Here is a 26,310-nt window from a genome sequence, read left to right on the forward strand (position 1 = left end):
ATTATTATCCTCAATTCATATTTGTAGAAAGGGAGACAAAGAAAGAGTGAACAATTTGCCTAACACACGACTACTCAGCGGCAGAACTGATGCTCCAAGGAGGCAGTTTGGCATTAAAGCCACATTCGTAGCCATTTTTGTTATAGTGTCTTTAAAAAAAATGAAGAATCTCAGCCTCTTGGAAACTTATAAAATGACTCAGGAAATAAATCATTAGTACAAACACTAATAACCAGAAGCTAGAATAACTCTACCCTTCTCTGGTAACCCGGCGCCATTTTGAAAAGAACTAGGATGGGGAGAGAGTGCTAGGATGACTATGATCATGATTATGAATTGAACCCCTCGTACTTTGCCAACACTGTTCTAAGAGTACTCTAGAGGTATCAATTCATTCATAATCCTGTGCTGTAGACGGGTGCTCTCCAATAGATCTTTAACATGGACATGTCCTCTTCTCTGCCCTCCAATACAGTCCCCACAAACCACATGTGGTTTTTCAGTACTTGCGTTGTGGCAAGAGCAATTGAGAAACTGAATTGTTATCTTCCTTCCCTCTTTAATTACTTTTAAGTTAAATAGCCATACATGGCTAGTAGTTACCAAATTGGAGAGTACAGAGGTAAATACTTTTTCCAGTGTAGACATGAGGAATCTGAGGCCCAGGACACCTAAGTACATTGTTCAAACTCATAGGGAGCTCCTCAGTGGCCAAACCCAGGCTTAAGTCCAGACAGTCTGACCCTGGAAGACATACCCATGAGACATCCAGAAAACAAGGTATTACCTACAGGACTGGTAAATCATTGAACTGAACATTTACACACACACACACACACACACACACACACACACACACACACACCAGCCAACGGTGGGAGTTTCTGAGGAAAGCCAGCTCTGTCACTGACAAAACAAAGACACTATATTTTCTCTCTAGAGTTTCTGAAGAGCCCTGCCTGCTCTCCAGGCAATGCTATCTCTGGGTTTCAGATAGAGACGGCAGCCCATCTGGTTAGGTTGCTGTTGCACACCCTGATCCAGGGGGCTGCCCAACTACTGCTCCCCTCAAAGGCCTGAACCAGGAAGGCCACCACTCCATGCAAGGGGCAGCCACATTTGTCTAATCAAGGCTTTCAATGGCAACTCACAGGTGCAAGGCCTGGGCTCAAGCTGAAGGGATGAAGCTAGGGGTCACTGTTAGAAGAAACACTGAGTAATGAGAGTGTCCGGGATTACAGAACAGACGGTAAAGCCCAGAGAGAAGAGCAAATTTGGGCAATCAAATTAGAAAACATTTCTTAAGCCAGAGACACATCTTAAAATAGGCGGAATACTCAAAATAGATACCCCAACCGCTAAATTAAAGCCTGACTAACCCCACTGACATATTGAATGACCATAAGCAAAAGCTTGCCTCTTGGTGGCCCAGTGACAATAGTATCTGTCCCTTCATTCTTAAGTCAATGATTTGTTTGTAAAGTGTTCTTGGCTACATGTGAAGGGAGATATCTAAAATAAATTCAGAAAGATTTTTATTGAAATTAAGCACTCTTGTTATCATCGTCTGGATGCTTTCACTCATGCACAAAAATAATTTAATTTGTCCAGTTTTTCCTCAGCATTCTGCTCTTTGTGTCTCACTCAGTGTTCTGGAAAGTGAAGCTGGGAGGTCAATTTCTCTGGGTCCCATCTTTAAAAAAAAAAAAAATGGTTTTCAGTAAGAATCCAATCAGGGATCTTTGTCTGAGGGAACAGTTGGGCTTGAATTACAGCTGCTTTCTCTTTGGAGTTAAAGATCACATTCAATTTTTGAAAAAGGCAAAACAAGGACACCCTGGAACCCAAAGACTTCTGAACTGCGAGTTTCACGAAGCCAAAGCAAGTGAGATCCACACAAGGACTCCTATAGAACTGAAGACAGTTAATGATTTGTTACGAAGAACAAAAAAAAAAAAAAAAAAATGTGGGGGAAATTGCGTGCCAAGGGGGAGAATTTTGCAATTTAAAATGTGTATGTGTGCGGGTGTTTGTGACATTTGTAAAATTTCACAAAATGTTTCCGTTTTGCCAGGCAGTGTTCGCATAGCCAAACCTTGGAGCTCTGTGCAGCACCTAGGCCAAAAGCAATCAACAGCCCAAGCCCACACAACAGCACTGTAGAAAACAGGCCAGCCTCCCTCACATCCACACCACACAGGCACAGCAAAGAAAACCGCAATGCTGAGCTGCACAGCTCCTAGAGCACAAGAAAGAAACAAAATCGAAAGAAATAAATCATTTAAAGGACAAGTTATTACTGATAGTTATACACAATTGGGAAATAGCTTCAATTTCTTTCAGTATAGAATATAGTTGAGTTGGGTCCCTGATGAGTATAGATCCACCAGACACCCTATGGCATCAGGACTTGTGCTGTATCCTCCCTTCACTGGCTTGTAGGAACACCAACAGGAGTCCTGGGCATCTGCACGCTGCAGAATGTCCTACAACAGCAGTCAACTTACATTTTCTATAAAGAGCCAGATAATAGCTGGGTATCCTTGCAATCACCTCTAAGCCCAGCAGCTCTGGAGGCTGAGGCAGGAGGGTTGCAAGTTCAAAGCCAGCCTCAGCAACTTAGTGAGACCCTAAGCAATTTAGCAAAACCCTGTCTCAAGTTGCAAAATAAAAGGGCTATAGATATGGCTCAGTGGTTAAGTACCCCTGAGTTCAATCCCCTGTACCGCACCCCCAACTCCCCGCAAAAAAAAAAAAAAAAAAAAGTAGAGGAGCTCAGTTTGTACACCTTGGTCCCAGAAAAAATCTGATTAGTGGAAGAGCACATACTTGGACACAAGAAGAAAATTTATGGACATTTGGAGGAAAATGTAATTATTATAAATTCTGTGTAATTCTAACCTATGCAGAATTTATCAGATTTAATTCTACATTTTAATGTAAGAAACCAGAGTATTGAGTAGATAAGATTATGAATTCTCCAGTAAATTCTGCTTTGTTTCCCATGTTCAGCTTGAAGATTTCCTCCACAAAGAAGGCTACCCTGAGAAAATGCACTCACTCTCTCCTTTCTCCCATAGATACTCATCTATAGACTAGAGTTACCTTCTCAGAATTCTTCTAGCATGACATTGTGCCTGAAGTACTGGAGCTTCACAAGTGAGTAACTGGCTGCAGGCCTGTTTCAGTCTTTCCCTCAAACAATAATCAAAATTAGAATCCTAAACTGTAGTAGAGAAATAGCTTCAAAGTATAGAGAAGAAAAGATCTGAGTTCTCCATTTCTGTTCCCGATAACTCAATAAAGCCATTTAGGTTTATTCAAGACATTCAAGGACTCAGAAAACGTGCCACCCACAAAGCCTTTCTAAAAACTCGTTCAACAGTGTACGCCAGAAAAATTAGAAATGAATCCAAGGAGAAGGAAAACAGGAAAGTCAAGAAGCAGTCAGTTAAGAATACACAAAACATACAATTAAATTAAAATAATTACTCATAATGGCTTCTTAATCTTAGTCCAATTATAAAGAATTAATTCCTTATGAAATAGAGGCAAGATGGAAAGCAAATTAATCAAAGTTGAAATAAAATTTTTGCCTATGTCAACACAGAGAAGGTACTAGAGGAGAAAAGAAGGAAGAAGAAAAGTTTTCAAGTCTGGTCTAATTTGAGAAGGGAAGAGACACTGACTAATGTTACAAATGGATTAAAAGGAACACAGTTGAGTATGTTATTAAAAAATAAGAATAAACCCTAGATAAATAATAGTGGTATGTATATCCCTCAAACCTGTAAACAGAAAAATAACAAAGAAAACTCAATCACTCCAACAGAGGGTAAAAACTCATTTACATAAAAATAAGAAACCAAACAAGGATGTCAGAACAAGACCAAATGTTTCCATTTTCCTAGTAAATGGCAATAGATAAATTTCCCAATTTAAAGACAGAGAATTTCAGATTAGGTTTTTTTTTTTTTTTTCTATAAGCAAAATCCAGGTATATCTGTTTCCAAGAGATATGTCTACAACAAAATGATTCAGAAAGATCAAATATAAAGGGATAGACAAAGATATAGTAGGCAAATGCTAATAACAGAAAACAGGAATGGCAATATTCTAGTGAATCAAAGCAGGAAACATAAAATAAGACAGAGACAGTATAATCCATAAAGAAGATACTAACTAGATACTTTTCACATTACACTATAAACTACGTTTTCTTTTTTTAAAAAATCTGTTTGCAATTCAAAAAGCAATTGACAAATTTGATATCATAATGAAAAAATTTAATACTCCTCTCTCATAGATCAATAGAGAAGCAACATCCCCAAAAGTGAGGATTTGAATATTAGAATTAACATGGCTGATTTAATAAATATATGGAAAACTTTGTAACAAAAGAAACAGAATTAGCATTCTTTTCAAATACCCGTGCAGCATTTTTAAAACTGACAGTATATTAGACCAGAAAAATATTATCAAAAGATTTTTAATAGTAGGAATTATGCAAACCATATTCTACAGCTACAATGCAATTAAATTAAACATTAACAACAAAAAAATGGTCAAGTTGAAATTTATCCACTGAAATATGAAAGCACCTCCTAAATTAGTTGTGGATTAAAAAGAAATTCATAATTAATATTACAGACTATTCATAAAGCAATGATACTGAAAACACTTCAGATCAAAATATAAAAGTAGTTAAAATTTCATGGAAAGCAAGAAAGAATTGAAAATAAATGAACTAAGTACTCATTCCAAAAGCTGGAAAAGAACAAAAGAATCTCCTAATAATAAGTAAATAAAGATAAAATCAGATGTGGGAATAGAAAAAGATATAAAATAGAAAAGAAAATAATTAGTTTACTTGGTTGGTTAAAAACAAAGGATTGTTACATGAAGAGAGACTAATCTATGGCAAATAGAATCAGGAAAAAAATAAAAACCACAAATAGAAATAATAAAAAATTAGAAATTAAAAGACATGCTTAGTTATAGAGATAATAAATTTTAAAACTTTTAGAGAACACTAAATAAGAATTATGCAAATATATCTGAAAATGTAGATTAAAAGGTTCATTTTCTATGGCAACACAAATGCTCAAAATTTAGCCAAAAAAGGTAAATAAATAAATAAAAGCCCCAACTAGATCAACAGCAATAAAAGACACTGAAAATTCAATCTCCTTCTTGTGGTAAGTTTTATGGATCCTTCAAAAACAGACAATGTCTACTAGGATAGTTCACCACCACAACAGAAATATATTCCAACTCATATCACGAGGTAAGCAAAACCCCCATGGCAAAATCACAGACCACAAAAATCACAGACCACAAAAATCAAAGACCACAAGAAATAGACACTACATTTCTGTCTAACCCAGGAATATGCATGGGTTATAACTAGTAATAGGCTAGTCCTAACTAGCCTATTACTAAGTTGAATCTGGTGAGATATTAAAATACAAACAAAAATGACCAAGGAAGGCTTATCCCAGGATCATAAGGATGGTTCAACATTGATAAAATAAAAATGCAATTTAGCACCTTAATAAGCTAAAGATAAAAAATAAAAGCCTCAATTGTAGTAAAACACTGCCTTAACTGGATGAAAGCTATCCTCAGAAACCTCTGGCTGCTATCACTCTTGCTGGGAAGCATTAGAACTCTCACGAAAGAGAGCCACAAGGGAAAACTACTGAAAAGTACTATTCACTAGGTTCCAGCCAAGACAGGAGGAATGAGCAATAAAGGATACCAGGATGGGAGTTGAAAAGACAACAATTTCATTACTTGTGGACAATATGATTCTCTAGCATATCTAAAAGCTCCGACAACAGAAGCAATGAGACAATGTTAAAATATTTAAGAGAGTTCAATTAGATTATCAGATAAATCACCAAATTTCAAAAAATAAATCTTTTCTCAACTCTACAAATACCAATTAGAAAATGTAATGGGGGTAAGGGGAGACTGCATTTAAAAATAGCAACAAAAACTATTTTTAAAAAATGAATAAAAAACCAATAAAACTGAAAATAAAGCTAATAGAAACATGCAAGACATGGATGAAAATGATAAAACTTTATTCAGAGCCATTAATGAATCTGAATAAAAAGATCAGTCCTGACCCTAGAGAGCATAAACAATACTGTGAAGCTTCCAGTTATCCCCATATTGATCTCTACATTTATTGCTCAAAGACTCAATTGATGAATTTACCCTAAACTTCAGCCTGAAGAGAAGGTGAGCAAGAACAGCCAAGACACTTGGAAAAACAAATGAATTTTTTAAAACAGATGAAAACTTACAACAAAACTACAAAAATCAAAATAATGTGGCTCTGACAAAGACAGATGGACAAATGGAACAGAATAGAGAACTCAGATTTAAACTCATGGAAATGGTCAAGAGAATTTTAGCAAGGATGCAAAAACCAGTTGGAAATGGAGTCTTTTCTGCCAATAGTTTTGTGAAAAATAGATATACACACATGCAAAAAAAATAGAGAAAACTTTACCGTAACTATATACAAAATTTTATTCAAATTTGATAAAAGACCAAAACACAGAAGCTAAAATTATAAAACTCTTAGAAGAAAACAGAAAAGAAAATCTTCATGGCATTGAATTTGGTAAGGATTTCATGATTATGACATTAAAAAATAGAGACACTAAAAGAAAAAAAAATAGGTTAGACTTCATCAAAATTTAAAATTTGTGTGCATCAAAGGATAGTAGCAGAGTAAAAAGCCAACCCACAGAATGGGAAAAAGAAATTGTAAATCATATATCTAATAAGGGATTGCTATTCATAATATATAAAGAACTCCTATTACTCAATACCAAAAATCAACTTGATATAGACAAAGGACTTGAATAGACATTCTCCAAAGACATACAAATAGCCAATAAGCTAAAAATATGTTCAACATCACAAATAATTAGAGAAATGCAAATCAAAAGTACAGTGAGAAACCATTGTATCACACACACACACACACACACACACACACACACAAAGTTGTTATAAAAGAAATAAGTGTTAGGATATGGAGAAGTTAGAATACTTGTAGTTGCTGATACAACTGTAAAATTGTACAGCTGCTGCTATAGGAAGTCTTATGGTAATTCTTCCACCCCCCCAAAAAATGACATGTGAAACTACTATATGATCCAGAAATTCCCTTTCTGACTATTGCCCAAAAGAACTGAAAATAGATTTGAATTGGTATTTGCACACCCACATGCCTCTCGGTATCATTCACAGTAGCTGAAATGTAAGCAGCCCAAGCTGCATGAACAGATGAGTGGACAGTGATATATATGTTATACTGTTTAGATTTATCACAGAAGGAAATGCTGACACATGCTACAATGTAGATGAACCTTGAAGATACCATGCTAAGTGAAATCAACCAACCACTAAAGGTCAAATCTTGTACAACTCCACTTAGATGAGATGCCTAGTGTAATCCATGAGTGCATTTGTACAGTCAGAACATAGATAGGTGGCTGCCAATTGGTGGAGGAAGGAACAAATAGCCACTCTTTTTTTTTTTTTTTTTAGTTGTTGAAGATCTTTGTTTTATTTGTTTGTTTGTTTGTTTGTTTGTTTATGGTGCTGAGAATGGAACCCAGTGCCTCACACATGCTAGGTAAGCACTGTACCACTCAGCCCCAGCCCCAGCCCCAAATAGCTACTCTTTAATTGATACAGTTTCGGCTGTAGAAGCCAAGAATGTTCTGGAGATGGATGGTGATAATGGTTGCACTGCCATGTGAATGTACTAAATGCTATTGAACTGCACACTTAAAGATGCAAATGGTCAATTTTACATTATGCATCCTATACCACAATAAAAACAATAGCAACTGTGTTTATTAGATACCAAAATTTATTATGATGCCAGTTAGCACCCTTTCCAAAAATGTCTCTAGACATTGCCAAGTGTCCCCTAGGTGACACAATTGCTTTGATCAAAGACCTAAACAGAGAAGCTAAAATTATGAAGCTATATAAAATTTAAAAACTTTATAAAATTATAAAACTATTTGAGAACCACTGCTCAAACCCCAGGATGAGAGGTCTTGACAGTGTACATATGTATGCTGGTTTACATATGCAAACTTTTACCCAACTCCTTAAGCAACTGTTGAGTCTCTCTAAATACACACAAAGACACCAAACACCCCAGAAAAGCACAAAATACACAAAAGCATTCTGGGTTATTTGGTTCCATTATTTCACATCTTATCTTTAGAAATAAAATCTTTAAAGAGATAAATCACATTCTTTTGATTAATAATGAGAATAGAACCCCATTGTCTCTTGGAAGCCCCTAATCTGCTTCTAGGATATGAGAAGAGCCTGCGGCTAGTTACCTGGAAGGGAAACCTTGCTCAGCCTTTGAATCTATTGGGATTGTGAACAGAGATCAGGTTAAGAAAGAAAATATGCATGAATCCTGAACCTCAATGTTAGCATGTAGTGCACACACAGGCTTCATAGAAGGTTTCCTTGCCCTAGGCTAAATCTTCAGAAATCCTAGAAGATTTTAAAATGATAAAGTCCTCACTTTTGAGGCTTCACACCATATAACAAACAACATAAAAAAAAAAAAGAGAGAGAGACAGCTAACCCACAATTTAAAATTCCCTCTGCATACCATTTTTTTTATTTATTTCTTACATACATGACAATAGTGGAGTGCATTACATTCATAATTATTCATTCACAGCACAGTTTCCAATGTTTTTTTTTTTTTAAATCATGAAACACAGGGTATTTTTATCAAGAGAGCGGCAAGTGCTCTGGCTCTAATACCTCCTCCAAGAATCTAGAACAAGTGTTTCTTAGAGCCACTGCCCTGTATTGATGGGAAACAGTCAAGAGCTATGAACTTTATGGAGTTGCGGACCAGAGGTGAGGGGAGAAGTTGAGCAACTATCTGAAATGGAGAATGGTGATAAGGTCGAGGCCAACTTACGGGAAGTCACAAGTTGTTTTCAAGCCCTGCGTGGCAGCTGTTTTAGTTTTAAAGATTTGTTGAAATGGACATTATTTACACCATGTTCATACAAAAACACAAGAAGTGTTTACCCAGCACCTGTGGCAGATGTTGAAGGGGAAAAACTGAGCTCACATAACCTCAAGAATCACAAGCATGCCAACCTTTCCCTGAAGAATACCTGTCTTTGTGGTAAGTCCAGCCTCCCATTCCATGCCGGATCTCTTATCATGAGTTGAACCTTGATGCACTGTCTCTTAACTCACCTTTGGCTCTGAAACTGTCAGGTCTTACAAGCTAAATAGGTTCCATGGCGGTCAGTGTCTGCATGGACATGCTCCAAGGAAAATCAGAGTGTTGTCTTAGAAAGCAGTGACTCAGAAAGAGGTGTGTGAGCCTCTGCTGGTTCAGAACCCAAGTTCCTGGCTACCGAGAAGGAGAGGGGAAAACCAGGCTGCTGATAGTATCTGGACAAATAATTCATTTCAATGGGATATTCCCAAAGTGTGTCCCCTTCAAGATAATTCATGGACACTTGAAACCTTAGTGTTTGTAATAATATTGTCTGTCCTGCCATAAAACAATGATTCACCCACTGTGTTCTTTGGACTCACATGTGAAACATCTTTCATCCCATTCACCAGGTAAATTTTGATTGGTAGATCTGGCTGATTTTGCTCTGTTCATTACAAATCAAGAGTAGGAAAGTGTTACATGTCCTCTGTGAATGGGAGAGACAGTAGATGTGCAAAAGTGGCTTGGCCAAGCCAAAGTGGCCTACAGGTCTACACACTTGAGGGTCATTCTCCAAAGCAATGGAATTCACAGGGTAATAGCATCAAAACTCTTTCTGTGATCCATGAACCCTTCTGGTAACAAGATAATGTGACTTGACACATGATACCATATCACCATGAAAATATAGTGAGGCACAGATTGGTTGGACTTTTTCACAGTCTTTTGCAGTGACTGAAAGAGCCAGAGGACTTCCCAGGTACATCAAAACACATATTATCATCATCAAAGATGGCTTATTAGTTAATGTTAGAGGATCCATAACTAATAAAACTTTTCTTTCCAAACTCTGTTTCAGAGGAAGTCCCCCTCCGTGAGCCACCCTGTTCAGAATCCTCCTCCTATTAAGGACATCATTTACACCATGTCCTGATAAGGGAAAAAAACTATTCAAAGAGGCTTATTGAAGCATGGTAAGGAAGACTTTATTCAGGACCATCGCATCAGGGTGGACCACAGCAATGGGATCTGCAGCAGGGAGAGATGAACTCGACTCCAAACACGGCGTGGGCAATTATGAACTGAGAGCTGAGGAAAAGGGTCGGGGATCAGTGGATGGAAAATTACTGAAAGTTGGAATGGGGGTAAAAGGAATTCTTGCTAAACCAACCCAACAGGATTCTTGCTGAAGGATGGCCAGGGTGATCAGACATTGCCTGGGGGCTGGTGGAGGGTAAGGAACGAGATCAGATATGAAGGTATATGTGTGGTGGGGGGTTCTTGCCAAACTGACTTAGCAGCATTCTTGCTAACACTGGACTTTTTAGACAAAAGTGCACAGATGGGCCTAGAAGAAGTCTCAGGAGATTAAGTTTTAATGGAGCAAAGAACCTTGTCCATCCCAGCAAGCCCACGCCCATTGAGGAGAATGTTGTTCTCATGACATCAAGCCCAGCTTTCTTCCATGGAACCTGGTAGCAGCTCGGGCTCATTTCTAATGTGCCATAGACTAAAGCTCAGGAAACACTTGGTTTGAAAAAGAGATTAGAGCTGGAGAGGATTTTTAGAATCATTCCTAACCAACTCTATCAGTTTATACGTAAGGAACCGAAGGGGAAAGGATCCAAATTCACCAGCTCCTTGATCTGAAGCCAAGACTAAAATTCCAGTGTCCTGGATTCCAGAGCTTGTGCAAACTACATTACGTCTACTGGATGGTCATGGAGGAATTACGCACTCGAAGGCCGAGAGGGAAGGACTTATGCAACAATCCTCCTTTTAAGCCTTCAGTGGTCTTGATATTGACATCTTTCCAAATGATCATTCCTCCTTCCCTGACTTAGGTTCTGTATCAGTCAGTTGTGGCTATCTCCTTTTTGCAAACATGGGGACTATTTTTCCTCTGTGTGCAATGGGGATGGGGATGGGTGGGTGATAAAGTAGAACATTGCCCTTTCAGGAAGCTATTTCACACAACTCACACTGAAAGAAAAAACATCTGTTGACTCATACGCTTAATGAATGGCTTATCTTCAACTAGATTTCAAATAATATTTGTTTTGCTGCATTATAAAGAAGTATCAATAAAAAAAGTTTTTTTTAAAAGGAACTAACCAAGACCCTCATTAGAGTTTGGACGATCCCCAAAATTGTAAAGACAAATTTAGATTTCTAATAACATAAGTAAAGGTGAGCATAAAATTGTCCAAAAATTGTTTTCAAAGGAAGTTAGTTGGTTTCAGGAAGGTGGCTCTGGCTCTATAGGTCTATAAAGTTCTCAATATAACTAAAAAAAGTGACTGGACTTTCCCCCCACATTTTGTTGTTTCCCTTTTAAGATTTCTTGTGATAGTCTTTGGAATTTGATTACTTTGACAAAATTGCTGGGAGAAAGAGTACAGAGTCCTGTACCATCTCATGGAGGGCCCTGAGCACCGAGGTTCAAATTAGTAATGCACAACTGATCCTATGCTATGGAGCAATGACCTCGGTCACCAGGTCTTTGCTGGGTTGTTTGTTTGTTTGTCTGTCTTGCATCAAACCTCTCACCTACTAGAGGCAGAAGTCACAGGCAAAGTTGGTTGCCACTCAAGAATCGGAATTCTTGCTAAACCATTTCTGTTCAAAATGATAAGGTGGAGAACATGTAACCAAATGAAATTATCCAAGTGGCAGACCTGTATTTGAGTACAGCCCTCCATACTGGCTCTCAAAGAGGGTGGCAGGTGGTGCCTTGCAAGGTCTTCATGCCTTTGTCTTTTACATATATTTTCATCAGTTCATCTTCTGAACTTATTTTCAGGTTGACCCAGAGGTGAGTTACAACCCCAAACAAATTGCAACCTGAAGAAGAGAGCAAAGCTACATGGGAAAAAAAGAAAAAGAGAGAGAGCAAGAGAAGATCCGTATCCCTCATAGGCCAGGAAAAATATTGAGTCGAATTACACCTCGTGAATTATTTACACTATTTCTCTTTGCTAAATCTAAGCAAACATTCCACTTGCCTCAAATCTACTCCAGGAGTTTTAACTGTTTATTGTAAAATCAAATGAACAATCGTTCCTTCATAAAACATTCAGCTATATGTTTAGCACTAACAAATATCGCACATATATTATGAATGCTTCCTTATTATAAAGCTAAACACTCGGTGCATGAAACTTTAAGCTCTGTATTCCAAATCATTATGAACAAGATGTTTCCTCTCAGGCAATTTATTCTGGTGATGTGGAACCTTTGAATAAATAGTGACGCTAGTGTTTTTAATAGCTGTTTCCCACCACATATTGCAAAGGAGACATTAACAAGGGCTGAATTCATAACTCATCATTGTACAAGTCCCAGATTTAACAACATTTATGGTGAACTATAAATTATTTTATATGTGAATGTTCTGCCACTTGGATAATTTCATTTGGCTACATGTTCTCCACCTTATCATTTTGAACAGAAAAGATATCCTGTCTAGGAAACATTCCCAATAATGATGGGATAGTCTAATAGAGCCACTTCAGAATATGGGATGGCACATGTCTGTAATAATTTAACCAAGCTTTTTAAATTCCTTCTTTGATAAAATGGGTTTCTGAGATAACAGTGACAATAACACTATGCTAAATACTCATTTTTTTCCTTCCTTCCCTTTCTAGTCCCTTTGATCTACCTGGTTTGCAATTTAGCAATAACCCAGTCTTGCTTTATGCTATGCTCCAAATGGTTGTTAATATCATGAAAGACTATTTGTTCTTCTGGTTAAAAGAGTCACTATGCAGTTTCTTTTCTGATCTCAAAAAAAGTCCTCTAACAAGAGATCACTATATTTTTACCAGTTTTTACTAAATGATGGGAATAAATTGTACTTTATAAATTTCTCTACATTATAAAGTCCTTAATGGGGAAACATAACATTTGTATCTTTTTAAATTAATGCCTGTAGTGTATTTTTGTTCTCACAAAATGTTTGTCTCTTTCCTAGGTATAAAGGATCGCTTACAGTCATAGCAGGTTGTATTGGAAGACACAGTACAGACAGTTAGGTCAAGACAGCCTTTAGCAAGGAAAGCTTTGAAAGCACACATGCTAAACTCCCTGCCGGTGGCCTCAAGCTGAGCCGGGTGTATGGATGTGTAGATGGTGGTGGTTGGGGCCAATCTTCGTTTTTTCAGCCTCAGAGATATATATATATATATATTTTTTTTTTTTGCTCTAGGACTAAGAAAAGCCTTTCCAAGCAGTTCACAAAATTCAAAAACATAAGGGAAATGAATCATTTAACAACATAAAAGTTAGAAATGAATACAAACTTAATGAAAACACCATAAAAAGTCAAAGCCAAAAGAAAAATGTCAGACTGAAGAGAATATTTGCAGAAATTATTTTTCCACAATAGATAATGAGCTCCTACAAATCAATAACCATGCAAGTTTCCACCCAGCCTCAATCATAAGAACTGTACATTGAAAACTGTAAAATAACATTGCACATGACCTATTGGCAAAGATTAAGAAGTATATTGGTTTGGGTTTGCAGAGTCTCTTTCGGTGAGTGTGTATTGGTGATCCTACTTGGGTGGATAGTTCTCCACATTTACAATGGATAGGATTTCTGTGTAAAAGGCAATTTGATATGAAACACACCCCCCCATACCTAATTAGAGATGCAAGAACAACTCACAACAAAGTAAAATGTATCAGCAAAAAAGAAGTAACCACTTGATACAAGAATCTTCAGAATGCTGTGACCAATAACATAAACTTAAAATGTTGATACTGGTCTTTGCTCATCACTACACTTTTCCTGCCTAAAAGTGGAACTGGAGAAAGATAAAAGGCAATTTCTTTTTAAAGCCCCATGACTGTTCTCCAGTTTAGCTAGAAGCACTGTGAGGACGATGGGTGAGCAGACCAGGAGATGATAAGAACACAGTTGGGGTGACAGAGGCTCCTCACTTCCATGCAGAGGTTCCACAGCTGGAGAAAATAGCTGCATCTCTAGCTAGTAGAGTAAACTGGGCATTTAAATCCAATAAAAGACAGATTTAATACCTCCACTTGGAAAAAAAATAATGAAAGAAATAAAAGAAACTTAAAATGACATGAATTTATTTAAATAAAATTTAAAATATACAACATGAAACATAAAGGGAACTAACAGTTGAGGAATTTAATGGAGAACAAAAAAAAATTGCATTGTAGAGGTAATGTTAGATAGAGCAAGAGAAAAAATACACATGCCTGAAAAATCAATGGCTGGTCGGAAAAACTGCAGATAAATTATAGGGGAAACAGAAATTTTAAATCACAGAGAAGAACATAATAGAAAGGACAAAAAAATGATTCAACTTAATGGCAATTTAAAAAAAAATTTTTTTAAATGAAAACTATAAGAAATGAAAAGTTTCCTTGGAATAAAGAAGTAATCATACAGATCATAAGTATATGGCATATTCTAAGAAAATTCTTGAAAGAAGAAAAATGAGATCGAGACGTATTCAAAATGAATATTTGAGTTTTAACATGAAAAATTCTTCAGACATCCACACTCCAAAAACAAATTTTTTACAAGTTGGAGAGCAAAGCAAGAATGGGGATATTTCCTCTGCAACTCTATTCTAAAGGATAGTCCTGTCTAGAAAATTCTCAACAAAACCAGGACCCCAGAACATTCTATGTGGCAAACTGAAGGGCTAATAGCAAAGGCTGGACCTCATGTAATTTCTCATAGTTAATAAATAGTGATAACTGAAATCTGGAAAATAAAATATTATACTTGGTCAACTTGTCCCTTGTGTGTCAACAACTGAATCATGTCCTCCAGCATTCAAGCACCTAGAAAAATAATCTGACTCTTTCTTGTAAAACAAAATAACATCTATTAAATCTAAGTAATCAGGAAATATATCATAATAGCTCAAAATGTAAATGAGTCTTAAATCCATTAAATATAGACATATGACTTGAAAAGTGAGTTATTATTACAGACTGGATTGAAGAGTTGTAGACCTTAACAAATTTTTGAAAACATTAACAAAGGCTTGAAGGTAGGGGAGGCAAAGTACAATATCTTGTAAGAGTGGATTTCATCCTCAGTATTTTTTGAATTCTTTTTTTTTAAGGTAATCTTTTTAAACTAATATTTTGTGTACCGATAAAATGCTATCTAAAGTTTATAGAGTCCTTCAGTTTTACTTGTTTCTTTTTATCCTGCTAGAGCTAAACAAAAATTAAACATAATGTACTTTTAAAAACTAGCATTTATACCATGTTCCTTGTTAAATAAAATTATTTTCTCATAGCTTTCTTTCTATAAAGCATCAATAATATGTTATGATAGTTACCTGATAGTTACCAAATGGTGATTTCTAGATGGTTATAAATTGAAAAAAAAATTTTTTTGCTCTCTTATAATTATTCCTTATTGCTTGAACTTTTATAATTACACATCAATTTTTTTTCCAAAAGAACTTATTAATTTAAAAGAAAAAAGCCAGGAATGAATTATCCTAAACTTATTTTTAAAATTGATTTGGTCCAGTAATTTCACTTCTAGGAATTCCTTCTCCATGTCTATTTGCTTGTATATATATATGCAAATGTGTTCATTGGGTCAGTCTAAATGTCTATCCAGAGAAAATAGAGTAAATAAGTTCTGAAGTATACAGACAATGAAATATTATGCAACTTTTTAAAAGAGTGAAGTAATATAAATATAGTGATAAGAAAAATTCTCCAAGACATGTGTCTTTGAATAAAATTCATCTAAACAGTGAGTACAGTATATTCCCATTTTTAAGTTCAAAAGAAAATGAGGAGATGGAGTTATAGCTCAGTGGTAGAGCACTTATCTAGCATGTGTGAGGCACTGGACTCAATCCTCAGCACCATATATAAATAAATGAATAAAATAAAGGTCCATCAGCATCCAAAAAATATTTAAAATAAAGAAAATGAAAGTTGTACACACACATACAACTACATGCCTGGCTGTACAGGCATAGAAAGTGTGTGTTGCTGGGCATGGTGGTGCATGCCTGTAATCCCAGCAGCTCGGGAGGTTGAGGCTGGAGGATCGCAGGTTCAAAGCCAGCCTCAGCAACTTAGTGAGGCTATAAGCAACCTAGTGTGACTCTGTCTCAAAATAAAAACTAAAAAGGGCTGGGAATGTGGCTTTGTGGTTAAGCACTCCTGGGTTTAATCTCTGGAGCCAAAAAAAGAAAAGAAAATGTGTGTTAACATGCACAAAATCTGCTAATAATAACTCAAGTAAGAAGAACTAGGGTGTTGAAATGAGGTAATTATTTTTATTGTGTTTCCTTTTGCATCACCTATTTTTCACTTATTTTTCAGTACTTTCATTCATTGCTTTTTCTCTTCAGGTGAAAATAATATTTAAAGGAAAATTACACTGGTGATTTTACTCAAATCCTTTATTTTATGGATGAAAGAGCAAAAACTAGGAATTAGTTAAATGACCAAACCTCGTTCACCTAATTAATTTAAGGTCATAATTTATATTTTCTGCAACTGCTTCCAGTGTATTCTACATATGACCTCGCTCTCACAACAGCATTGTTACTAAGAGAATAACAGCTAATATAATCATGGAACACAACTGACCGTTTCTCATTAGATGCTTAGATTTTCAACACACTACAAAAGGATACGTCAAAACTCAATGAAGGAAGAGTTCTGACTAAACTTGGGGCATGTTAGCTGAAATCAAAATTCCGGAATGGAAACACGTGTTGAAGTTCATTACTGTCACCCAGAACGAGCACCTACAGAGCAGAACAATTATTTCACAATGTGGTTTGGGAGTGCTTCCCACTGAGGTCTACCCTCATGCTCCAGCAAATTCTGCAACATCCCAAAATTCTGCAACATCCCAAAATTCTGCGACATTCCAAAATTCCGACAACGCAGAATTCTTCATTAAGCAATCTTGGGCATGTTGGTCTCTAGCCCTCAGATTTCTATCTTTAAAGTAAGAATAATAATGTGAACTTCTCAGGATTATGCAAAGAATAGAATGAGATATTATGTGTCAAGTGCCAAAAACAGGCTGTGTCAAAAGTAGATAAAAAAAAATAAAGCATTAATTTCCTTCTCCATCTTCCCTAGAGTAAAACAAGTTAAAAGGAATATGTATGTTTAAAGAGAAATTATGGATATTGCATTGAATTTGTAAAAAACAACAACCTAAAATGAAAATGAACTCAGATTATGGATGTGGTTATTCTGTGAATTGAGATTAAATACATTTCATCTCAATAAAGCCATGCTACTGACAGAAAGAAGAAAATGCATGGCTGCCTTCTCATACATTTCTTGTTCTTCTATTTGCTTCTTTGTTCATAATTATCAAATACAAATGAGGAAAAGTGATTTGGAGGAGTATAATTAAAATGAAGGAAAGGTAATTTTAGGGAAAAGTATATGGAAAGTGCTTTGATAATGCGATTGAAACACAAGTATATTCTAGAGGAAATAATTGAATCTTCATAATTTGAGACACTAAAACTAAAATATCTCTGGCTATCAGATGTTTGCTATAGATATTAGAGCTAATAGTCTGGCGTTGTTTTCTAATATGAAACAGCTAATATTCAGTATAATCCCAGTATTTTCACATTCAATGTTTGTATATTACATATAGGTTAAGCACTATCTAAAGGCATACAAAATATATAGATATGCATTATAATTATTTATTTATGTTTATTAAGCCATTATTAGGTGACAATCTATGCTTACTAAGCCTAAATCTATGTATGTCCACTTGTTTGTCTGAATAAAAAAATAAAGCTCTTACAATTCTGTTTTACTGCCTCTATGTATGGATGCAAAGTTCTATAACAAAGGGCTGGTCAATACTTTGTTAGAGCTAATAACTTCATGAGAAAGAAACACATGGGCCCCAAAACAAAAAAAAAAAAATGAACCCGTATAAAATTAAGGAAAAGAGATGCACTGTGTTTAAATTAAAAACAGATTTATCTTTAATAAATTAAATTAGTGATATGAGATTTGGTGGTGATATCGAATGGTGGTGGTGGTGGTGATACGATGCAGAATATAATATAGAAGGGTTCTTTTAAGTCCTGACCCACTTGAGTGGGCAGCAATGAGATTCCTATTCTGGAGTCGAGGCCGTAGGCACAAAGGAAAAGGATTCCAAGATGACGGCACAGGCAGTAATTCACTGCACATTTTATTAGGCACCAAATCAATGAAATTCACTGCCAGTATCTGTTACAGGAAAGAAGAATCACACCCATCATCAATACTTGATGCAAATAATGCCTGTTCAAAGAGAACTGTGATGAAGGCACAGAGAGGAGACAGTGCCATGAGAAGTGGAGGACACTCCAAGAAATGAGGTCCAGAGGGAAGTGTAAAAGACACACATTTTGTACGGGTCTCGGAAATAGGAATGATCTTAACATATTGAACAGAAAAATATAGTAGAAAAGGTAAGACCAAGGGGGATAGTAAAGGATAGGAAAGGCAGCAGAATACAACAGACCCTAGTATGGTAATATATAAATCAATGGAAGTGTAACTGATGTGATTCTGCAATTTGTATACGGGGTAAAAATGGGAGTTCATAACCCACTTGAATCAAAGTGTGAAATATGATATATCAAGAACTATGTAATGTTTTGAACAACCAACAATAAAAAAAAATAACTTAAAATTAAAAAAAAAAAAGAAAAGAAAAGGTAAGACCAGAAGGAAGGGGAAGGGAAGTAATGATAGATGAAAGCAAAAGAAAAAAATCACAATGCTGCTCTAACACTCATATCAGGAAGTGTTTTACTACAGTCCAGAAAGTGCTGGAAGGAGAAGCCATTGAAGATTCCAGAGATTTTTAATCATGATTGGAAGAATTGTAGGATGTTCTGGCAACACAATGATGGCTCCTTTAAGAGACTGGAATCTAGAAGCAGGACAACCTTCAATAGATGAATGGATAAAGAAACAGTGGTCTTATACACAATGGAATATCACTCATCATTAAAAGAGAATAAAATTACGGCATTTGCAGGTAAATGGATGGAGTTGGAGAATATCATGCTAATCGAAGTAAGCCAATCCCAAAAAACCAAAGGCCAAATGTTCTCTCTGATAAGTGGATGTTAACCCATAAAGGGAGGGATGGGGAAAATGGAGAAACTTTGGGCAAAAGGGAGGGAGGATTGGGGAGGGTGCATGGGGGCAGGAAAGATGGCGGAATAAGATGGACATTATTACCATAGGTACATATACAACTGCACATATGGTGTGATGCTACATGGTGTACAACCAGAGAAATGAAAAGTTGTTCTGCAATTGTGTACGATGAATCAAAATGCATTCTGCTGTCATTTATACCTAATTAAAATAAATAATTTTTTTTTAAAAAAAGACTTGTGATTATTCTGAGCACAGGTTACTGTGGACTGAAGTAAGGCTGTGGCCAGGGAGAGGAGGGGCCTTATGTGAAAGAGAGAGCTGAGAAAGGACTTGGGAGGAAATAAAAACCTCCAGGATGTGGAAGCAAAGGAAAAAAAGAGAGATCAAAGATGACACAAGGGCTTTAACTTCCAGCTATGAGGAAGTAACAAGGTCCAGATATACCCTACTGCCATACACAACCAGAAAACTGAACAAAATTATGTAACAACACTTTCTTCAGATGTCAGACAACTGGCAGCACAGGACCGTAATTTCTGGGAAAAGAGAGAGAGAGAGGAAAAATAAGGTGAATCCTTCAATTCTACTGGCATTCTGCCTGGAAGTAATTTGCAAAGCTCCAGCCCAGGAAAGGGAAACTGAAGCAGAACTATGTAGCACTGCTGAATTGAAGACGCGGGGATCACAGTTCAGAGTAGCAGATGTAGCTAAAAATTGCAAGATAGAATAGCATAGAAGAGAAAGCTACACAGAACAAAGAGCTCCAGAAAGTTCTTAAAACTTTGGCTGAATACCTACCAATCAGTGTGCATAGGATAAAACCTCACAAAAACAACCTCTGGGCGGGCAACATTTACCATGGAGTGATCCAATTTTTTTTTTTTTAATTCCAGAACTCCTATTCAGGCAAGGAATAATTTTGTTTTCCATAGGTTAGAATGGAACCAGAAGATTGAATCTGTATACTTCAGTAGAGAGTCAAGAATGACTATGCCTTCAAAATGAGCCTAAATTATTCCTACAGTATAGGCTAATCTTGACCTGTTCTTAAAAAATGTTATTTTCCAGATCAGAGTCTAACATTCTTTAAAAGAATACAACAAAATCCAGTACTTGAAAGTATAAATTTGCAATATGATATTGTAATCATATATTACCTTCTATGAAGAAACTAGGAGATATGGCCCATACCAGAAGAAAAACTAGTCAACAGAAACAAACCCAGAATTTAAAATGTGATGGAATTAATGAAGAAGTTAAACTAACACTTGCCGTAATGTGGATGAATTTCTAATTATATTTTTCTGAACAGAAGAAGTCAGGCAAAAAGAAGTAGGTATCATATGAATTTATTTACAGAAAACTTCAGAAATGATCAACCTAACCTATAATGACCAAAAACAGACCAGTGATTGCCTATAGCCAGAGAGATAGTGATTGATTATGAATGGGCAAAAAGGAACCTTTTAGAGTGATAGAAATGGACATCTCGACTATGGTGGTGGGTACATGGGTTATTTGTTAAAACTCATGGCTTTCTTGTATGCAAATTATACATCTATCTAGGCCAAATGTCGATTAATAGGAAGATTAGAAGTCTCGGAAACCAATGGGAAATGATATGTTCTATATAGAGAACATGTAGGGCTGGAAATGTGATTAGATCTTATAGGTGAAGATACCTGCAAAGCAGGAATTGAAGAACAGGAGCTATGGAGAAAGACCAACACAGAGAGTCTGCAGAATAATGGGGATTGAAGCCCTTGGACCATGTGGATCATCCAATGAAAAGAAGCATATGAGAGCTGTCAGGCAAGGACAGAGCTTTTGGGTGAAACAAAATCTATGAGCTAAGAAGGACAAGAGGAGCAAGAGATGGAGTAATTGGAAAAGTAAAAGGAACAAAAACAAGGTAAAATGACATGGAAAAAGAAGGAGAATTTCAAGGATATATACTAGGAAAGAAAATGTAGACAGAGCCTGGAGTAGAACTAAAAAGGACAATTGTACATATTACTTTGGTAGTCATGTTTGACCTTCAAGAAGTGTTTCAGTGATTGGTATGGGTGAAAAACATGGTGCAGTGAGTTAAAACACAGGTGGCAGGAAGTGTAAGACTTAAGCAAGGACTGTTCTTTCTACAAAACCAGGGCTAAACCCAAGAGCGGCCAAGCCTATGGTTTGAGAGATATTACAATTGAAGAATGATGTGTTCTAATTTGGTGGATTTGAACCTGGACTAAGAGATTTCTAAGGCAAAGACAATTATACCTCCCAATTGCTTTTATATTTCCAAGGATGAATATAACTTATGACTAGAAAGATACTGGATTTCCTTGCATACACAAGGCCCTGGGTTCAATCCCCAGCACCACAATAAATAAATAAATAAATAAAAATAGATACTGGATTTCCAAGTAACTCAGCAACAATGAAGGATTGGGCTACAGGAAGTTTCGAATTTATGAACTTTGCATTAATTGGTGCTGTGAAATTAATTTTTAAGAGTGGAATCTGTAGACATTTCTATAATGAATACACAACCCAAAAAATGAACAGAAAAGAGGTTAGTAGAGTTCAAAATATTGGGTTTGACAGTAAAAATAAAATACAGGTGTACAGTACATAGTTGTCTGGCAAAAGTTAATGAAAAAAATTTTTTTCAGAAAATATAAATATTTAACACTAATGCATGTTTCTTTTGTAGAAAATATAATATTGCTATTTTGCAAGTAAATCTAGAAATTTTACCTTGTCTTCTTTGAAAATGATACAAAATAGGCAATGAGATCCAAAGAGAGGTCAGAGATCCCCAAAGTCCCTTTTGTGCTGCCCTGGAGATTCAGTACATACTGGAGCAACATGCCCCAATAAGATCCAGGATGAATCAAGAGATTTGTTAAGGTGGAAGAAGGCGGGATCGAGAAAGATGAAGCATCTGCACCCTTGAGCCAGTCAGCTTGGAGAAGGAATATGAATGGGCAGTTGATCTGGAAAGCCCTTTAACTATCTGTGTGTCACTTCCCTGTCCCAAACCTCATGGGACACCTTTGCTGGCCCTCAGGGTAAGCTCTCACAGTATGACCAAATTATGTGCAGTATCTACTGTAGGAAAGAAAGGTCACTTTCTTTGGACAAATCATTCAGATTGACACTGTTCTACTTTCCCTGGACACGGTTTCTTTTTCAAAGCTGCTAATACCAAACAGCCAGAGAAGTATGAGACACAGTGGAGAAGGTGAAACTCGATCTTTTGTATATTCGAAGGACTGAGTCTACACAAGAGCAGAGTGTCGGATGTTTTGTCTCCACATTGCCAAACATCTGGATTGAATGAGGAGTCGGCTAAACGGACTTGATGTTCATCTTGTTCCCCTGCTTAAGGGTGTCTGTCCTCCTGGCTGTGAAGCACCATTTGATATCAGTAGCAGATCTGAGCTCCAAATCAACGGTCTGCACAGAGGAAAAGAAAGAAAGCCCTGCTCAATCTTTCCGTGCAGGGTCCTCCTTTGCTTTCCATTCTTTCTCCTAAACCCTCTAAGGGACTTCAAGTGACTTCAGGTCACTCCATCTAATCCATCAGAAGCTGGGAGATCAGGGACACACCGTGTAGGCCACTCTGTCATTCCAGCCCCTTCTCGGGTGCTCTCCTCTTCACTGCTCACTCCCCCTCCTCAAGGTGGCCCAGGCCCACTCCCTGGTAATTTCTTCACCCTAGGGGTCTCACCAGAATAAAGGGAAGCAACCCCCCCCCCCCCGCCCTGCCTATCTCAGCCACACATTAAACAAAGCAACATAATGAGCCGCGTTTTGTTGAGGGCTCTCCAGGTCCCCCAAATCTTTCTCAAATGTGATTGTTTATAAAATGTTTGATAAAAATAAATGATGCTTTCAATTTAAACAAAATTTCACACTGTTACTGGTTTTAATAACAGTTTTGACAGATGAGATTTTCATCATCTGTTTTTTCTTTGTGAAGCCTTCTTCAATAAACTAAAAATGCTTTAAACTAACAGATGTGACTATAAAGTAAGGCTTGAGTGTGAGACATCAGGAACTAAGGCTCGTCAAATGCTTCGACATGGAAATTTATTCCTAGTGCAAGCATCTCCTGGGGATCAGGAAAGTCTTCCACCTAATGATTGCTGGCCAGCGTGGGAGGCTTGGTTTAGCAACAAGATGCCAGGTACCCCAGTCTGGGAGCTCATCTGTGCTGCTGTTCCTGTACACCCTCTGAATCTCGCGACTTCCACCACTTCAGCTATCAAAGACCTATTAAATCGTCAACCCAAATTTGTTGGAGCTGATACTGATGTTTGACAAACTGATGATTCACAATTGGTTTTTCCATCAGCTCAAAAATTTGAATTTTCAATGATACTGTTTACAGTAAAGAAGTTATTTTTGCCCACTTCAACACCAAATAAGTCATATTTTTTCACAAATATAGAAAAATCATTTTACATAAGAATTTTAAGTATTTGCAATAAATATATGTATATAGGTTGTATGTATTCACATATTCTTATTTTCATTTTATTATTAAATAAAAGATAACTAAAAGTGAAATTGAAAAAAATGAAAATATATATATTTTTTAACAGAGTCAAAGGTTTGAAACTAACTACTCTGATTTGAAATAGCTCACCTGCCTTCAAAATATAACCACCCCTTTTCTGCCACCTTTATTTTTCTGTAGTGTTTTGCGTGTTCTACACAATTATTCTTGCACAGTGCACAAAATTGTGAGGCATATTAGCAAATTCATGTTCCAACAAAAGTAATCTTCAAGCTGAGATAAATCGAGGAGTGGGTGGTATGTTAAGAACACTTTTTCATATTTCAAATGAAACATCCTCTCAAACCAAAAAAGTATGTTGAAATGTATTAAGATGACCCAGGGATCAAAAAAAAGCTGAAAAGCACTAATTGCATTTCTATCTCCTCTAACATATATCGTATATATACCTATGTATAGTACATACATACATATATGTACTCTGTGTGTGTGTGTGTATACACACTTTTTTATCAAGCAGCTATTTAATCCACAGTTTTACATCTTCCCTTGAAGCATCACGGAGTTAATGAATGAGCAGTGGGTTACTTTTCATCTCCTGGCCTTCCTCTAGGAAGTTTCTTCCTCCAAGGAAGTGCCTCTGCCAGAAGAGGCCTTCCCAAGGATGCGACACCACCAGGTCTGTCACTGCTAGGGAGCAGGGTCTCTCCTCCTTGAGTGGACATGGGCCTGAGGCAGGGTGGGAGGCCTCAAAGATGGTGCTGCACTGAGGAGGGAGGAGAAGGCCTGAGCTCCAAGCCAAGCATGGTCTTAGCCAGAGAAGGTAGGCGGATGGCCCAAAGCCAGTGCCCAAAGGTCAAGGCATGCTTAGACACAATTGGGCAACAATTGGAACAAAGTGACATTGAAGTAGAGGCCAATTCAGAACACAGAGTCTAGCCATGTTTGGGGGACCGAGTAAGGTCTAAGTTCTTGGGAGAGAGCCTGGAGACAACCCAGCAGAGGCCCAGTTCATGCAGTGTCTGGGGCTGGGAGGAGTAGCCAGGTCAAGAGCAGCCTGAGTGCTGAGGCCAGAGCCCATCGGTGATCTAGGCTGAGCTAGGCTGGCATCAGGCAGAGGCAGTGGTCAGACATCACGCACTCAGCTTCAGGGTGGAGCAGCACATTGAATCATGAACATGCACTTTCATGCCTGTCCCCAGCGAGGCTGAAGCTCCGTTGAAAGAAGCCATGCTGTGTTTATCTTTGGAACTCCAGTCTCCACACAGTGTCTCCACAGAAGTTTAGTCTGTGCCTCCCAACAAGTGAATAAATAAACCCCAGTGAAAAAATTAGTGAAAGAGTTAATATGAAACCACTCGACAGGCCAGGTGTGGTGGTGCACAACTGTAATCCCAGTAATTCAGGAGGCTGAGGTGGGAGGGGAATCACAATTGGAGGCCAGCCTCAAAATCCTGTCTCAAAATTAAAAAAAAAAAAAAAAAAGAAGAAGAAGAAGAAGAAGAAGGACTGGGAGTATAAGTCAGTGATAAAGCAGCCCTGAGTTCATTCCCCAGTGAGAAAGAAGGAAAGAAAGAAAGAGAGAGAGAGAGGGAGAGAGAAGGAAACTGCTTGAAAACATGAGAGAACACTCTCTATCTGGCAATTTGAACATACTCTTACAGCAGAATTCTGTCTTTAGATTATGAAGAGAATTAGCTGATGATGACAGTGACATGTTTTTCAAAATATGAATACTGAAAGCTTAAAATAGAACCCTGTGCCTTTATCTTCTACAGATTCTCAGACTGTCTTGGTTATTTCTTGCCTGTCAACTGTTCTGGACGTGTATCTTGGCCAGAAATGAAACTATTAAAAAGACACATTTAGTGTTAAATAGGAGAATTAAAGGATCTTTTTTTTTTGTCATTCCAACATATCAGAGACTAACCATCTATCATATCCTATCATGTCATCCCTTTCTCTAGGCTCTGAAAGAATTTGGATCTATCCTTCAATCTTTCCTTCCCCAGTCGTCTCTCAGTTATGTTCAAATCATCATTTCTTTTTTTTTTTTCCTAACATCTTTAGCTTCTGTCTCTCTCTTTGGCTTCTTCCTCTAGATATTTTCATTTTTATTTATTCATCAATCAGTCATTTACTCCTTTATGCATTCAACAAACATTAGCTAAGCTCTGCCAAGGTCTATTCAGCCACAGAGTATGCAAAGGTAAAAGAGAGAGAGAGAGAGAGAAAGAGAGAGAGAGATGGATCTTTGCTTTCAGAGGATCCCAGAGTAAGAGGAAGATGCACTCACTAAGACACACACACACACCAGGGTAGTGAATCCCACTGCTTTCCCTATTCCTTGGAAGATTCCCATCTCATTC

This window comes from Callospermophilus lateralis, chromosome 17, assembly GCF_048772815.1.
Source record: "Callospermophilus lateralis isolate mCalLat2 chromosome 17, mCalLat2.hap1, whole genome shotgun sequence".
Lineage (NCBI taxonomy): Eukaryota > Metazoa > Chordata > Mammalia > Rodentia > Sciuridae > Callospermophilus > Callospermophilus lateralis.